The sequence below is a fragment of the Pleurodeles waltl genome, chromosome 1_2 (genome assembly GCF_031143425.1).
Source record: "Pleurodeles waltl isolate 20211129_DDA chromosome 1_2, aPleWal1.hap1.20221129, whole genome shotgun sequence".
Lineage (NCBI taxonomy): Eukaryota > Metazoa > Chordata > Amphibia > Caudata > Salamandridae > Pleurodeles > Pleurodeles waltl.
In genome coordinates, this window is record NC_090437.1 from 464,824,621 (window position 1) to 464,828,745 (window position 4,125).

The 4,125-nt window shown below is 43.5% G+C and overlaps 1 pseudogene; it reads right to left on the reverse strand.

The window, feature by feature from the left end:
• Window positions 1-2,615: 2,615 nt before the first annotated feature.
• Window positions 2,616-2,987, reverse strand: LOC138295646 (large ribosomal subunit protein uL29-like; annotated as a pseudogene).
• Between the last annotated feature and the right edge of the window lie 1,138 nt (window positions 2,988-4,125).

Sequence of the window (4,125 nt, forward strand, 5' to 3'; positions counted from 1 at the left end):
ATTGGAGCTGGCAGGTCGTACAATAGGGGTTGTATGTGGGTCCTCTGTAATGGCTTCTTGTTCTCTGCTCCTCCTTGTGACTGAAGGTGGGGTCTGGAGGGTTCCAAGGACATCTTGGAGGGTCTGGTGGCTGATGTTTGTCAGCTAGTCATCAATGTCATCAGGGTAATCCTGGACAGGCATATCCGCAGGAGATCCATCGTCCTCTGCAATGAAATAGGGTGCAATTAGTGTGTCTGTGTTGTGGCATTAGTGATGTGACATGCCTGCCTTGTGATGATTTCACATTGTGATCTTGGTTCCTGTTCATTGATCCAGTCTTTCAGATGTGCATTCTCCCAGGCCTATGCCCCACCTGCATGTCACATGTGTTGTGGTAAGTTATTAGACTTGTCGGCATCATCTCCTCTAGGTGTTGGCTTTGGCCAAATAGTGATTTGCCACCTTCTTGTCCTACTCAACCCTCCGTCTACATCCATTCTCATGGTGAGACCTTTCACTGGCTGTGGGTGCTCTGATGGCACTAGCAGCACACTTATCAATCTGGACCTGCCCCATGCTCTGATCTTTCACATCCACTTATATGTAGTTGAAATGTAGTGTATACTATGCATAGCATTGTTATGGCACGATATGGATGTCAGCATTGGTAATGTGTACAGCTGATGTAGGGGAATGTGTGGTACATTGGATTGCCCTGATTGTTGTAGCAGTGTCCTATTTCCTCCTTTGACTGTGCAGGTGTATTTCAGTGACCAGTTACATGTGTCCTCCCACTCAATGTTGTTGTCTGAGCAGTATGACATTTGGGATGTTGCATTGTGACCCAGGCACAGGATGGACCCTGACATATGCAGCATGGATGTGACCTTAGTGCTGTGTAGCTCCTAATGTTGATGACATTGGCTGATGTTTGCGGCAACTATGGGCATTCACATTTGACAGGACTGGAACATATGTCTTGTTTCAGGGGATTGTTAACGTTGTCATCCTAAACCCTCTAATTTAGGTGTGTATGATCCATGGGGACGTTACTGCCATTGGCTACTTGAGCTGCACACACAGCGGAGGTGGTAGTGGCAAATGTTGTCACTGTTACATTCCAGTTGTCAATATGGCTAGAGGTTGTTATTTGGGCCCTAGTTAATGTAGGGGGTATAGTGGATGACGTGTGACAGGATGTCAGTTTGACGTTGTGCTCTTCCCTCCTGGCATGGCTTTACCTTTGCTACATTGTTGGCATGGCGGCATGCCCCCATGGAACTGTTGTTGGTGTTGTGTTATGGTGTGCCCCAGCTATTCTCTGTACAGACCATGCCCCTGTGCCGTACCCCTTTACCCATGCCACTCCATGTATATGATGACTTTCATGCATTTTGTAGTCGGGATCCCCCCCCGGTTGTAGATGACACTTGTGCATTTTAATTCCCCATGCGACTTAACTTGCATGTGCGTTGTCTCCTGGTAGTCTGCGCTGTCCTGTCCTTGAATCTCTGTGACTATCTCCTCAGAGATGACGGCTGCCACCATCTCCTCCATGTGTTCCAGGGCCTCTTGGTGTGCTGGACTCCCACCTCCAGTCTGCAGTGCAGTCTTTGTGTTCCTCGCCATCTTTTCCTTGGTCCTGCGCTTGCAGTCATGCCAGCGTTTCTTGCACACGATGACTGTTCTGCGTACTTCTGACACACTATTAATCTTGTCAACAATTTGTTGCCATATTGCCTCTCTCCTACTGATTGGCAACTTTGAGGTGACAAACAGTTGGTGCTGGTGTTCCGTCACCTCTTTTACCAGGATTTTCTGCTCCTCTGCACTGAAGCAACACTTTCTTTTCTTCTTCTCCCTATCCTGGTTCTTGTGTGGGTCCTCCTGGCTGGTTCCTGGTCTGTTGTCATGTTCCTGGGGTCTGTACAGGCATCTGGGATCCATTTTGGCTCTCCTCTGCTGAAATCGCTGTGTTTGCAGGGAATTTAGACACCATTGGGTCCAAAAAAGCTGCATATCCCGTTTACGGTGTCGTAAATCAGCTCACAGTCATTTCCGCCACGTTAACGTCATTTTCCTTTACGACGTGACGCTGCGGTGTGCGTAAAAAAAAAAGACTTACATCTGTGGTCTGCACCGCCGTGCGTCAAAGTATAAATTTGACGCCCGCACGGCGCACAGTAATGGCGTTAGCCAGCGGTAATATTTTTGACGCAAAACTGCGTCTGCGCAGTTTTGCGTCAAAAAGTATAAATATGGCCCTGGGTACCTTAAGAGAGGTACTCATAGAATCATATGGAGGTGGGGAAACAGATGAGGGGCTACAGGTATGAATTTTTAAGCGGTCCTTTGAGTTTTTTCACAAATTACTTGCCGCAGAGCTAAAATAGTTACTCTTTTTTTCAATTTGGTTTCCTCATACTTACTCCTGAGCTCAATTATTTTATCATTGATTGTCCCTTCTTTTGGTCAGGGATATATATGTTTTTGAGTAGCTTTTTGGGTGACTGTAGACCATTCTAAAAATATTGTTGTAATTTTCTCTGATTATGGAATAAAACCTTCTGCATATATGATAAGGGCGTCTCCATAATTGCTCAACCAAAAAGCCTTTATTTTGTACAACACATTTATGCTTTCCCAGCAAATTTGCGCATTGGGTATAAATGCTCTTTTCGGATTAATATTTTAGTCTTCAATCCCTCTTTTTATTTGTTGAGTATGCAGTGCAAAACACCAGCCTTCTTGGGCCTCAAATCATGTGGCTTGTACTTCTTGCCTTTGTTCAATTTTTGCAGGTTTTCTTTCTGTATCTGGTTGATAACCGTGAGGACTCTAGCAATAGATTTTGGAACAACCTGAGTCTTGGACAGCTTAGATGCAGCTCCACCAATTACTTTGGCAACCCCGAGTTGAGACAATTCAACCTTGAGGTCATCCAGCTGTTTCAGAAGATCTCCCTTCTTCTTACCATGCAAATCACAGGCTTTGATTTTTGCCATATTTGCTGTGAGCTGCTTCTGCAAAATAATTACTCACCCTCCCAATATGTCTAAATTTAACCTTTTTAAATAGTTATAGCCAAATAGCACTCCTCTTTTAAAACTTACACAGATACTTTAAAAGCAGAAAAATGTAACAGTGTTTGTCTTTGTCAATTATACAATGCATATTAAAAGAACATTATGCAACATTACGAACAGCATCACACAGTGGCCACTTCATTCATACACACAATCACTCACCATCAGCATGAAAAATATGAACACATCAACTATTTCCTTAGCATGAATCACCATTTTTCTAAATCTAAATGGCACATACAATTGGCATCCCCTAGTAACTTCCGTCTATACCTAGAGAGAATAACCTTTTTAAACTACGCATCTCTCAGACCATAGAGCGACTTCTGGATATTAGTGACTACATCAAACTTGTAGTTAGTAATGACAAGGTAACTGGTTATACAGTGCCCAATTAATCAATAACATTCTACTCTAAATGATAGATGCAACTGGTCACCCCAGGTCACTTTTCTCCACGCTCAGAGAAAATAACCTTTTCAAACTGCGTCTCTCAGACCACGAGATGATTTCCAGACATTAGGTACAGTACAGTAATTTGAGGGTTTAGTTCTTATCTAGAGGTAAAGATAAGTGACATCAGCTTTTCAGCTGTTCCTCTGTGTCAACAAGAAACACGTATTCGGCTCTCTCTGAATTTCATACTACCTACATTGACCACTTCTAGCTCATTGCTAGGAAAAACAAGCGAACCAGTTATGTAGCACCTTTCCTGGTATTGTCCAAAACATGTACACAATCTTGCATGCAATACCCTTATAGCTTTTATAACCTTATATGTCTACATCTGTGTTTACCATTGGCAAGGAAAATAAGTCATATAATTAAAAGCATGGACGTTAGTCTGCATTTGCCTTCACCTTTAAAAGATGGACTCTTTCCCAGCCCCTGTGCACATGCAGTTCTTCAGAAACCACAGCGTCTGCTTACCAGTCAAAGATGCACAGTAATCTATGCAACCGGGGTAGGTAGTCCACGGAGTCAGAAGTCAGATGAAAACAAGAATGAGACCTCCTATGCTGGCTCACCAACTGTTGCAGGGTAAATAAAAACATAA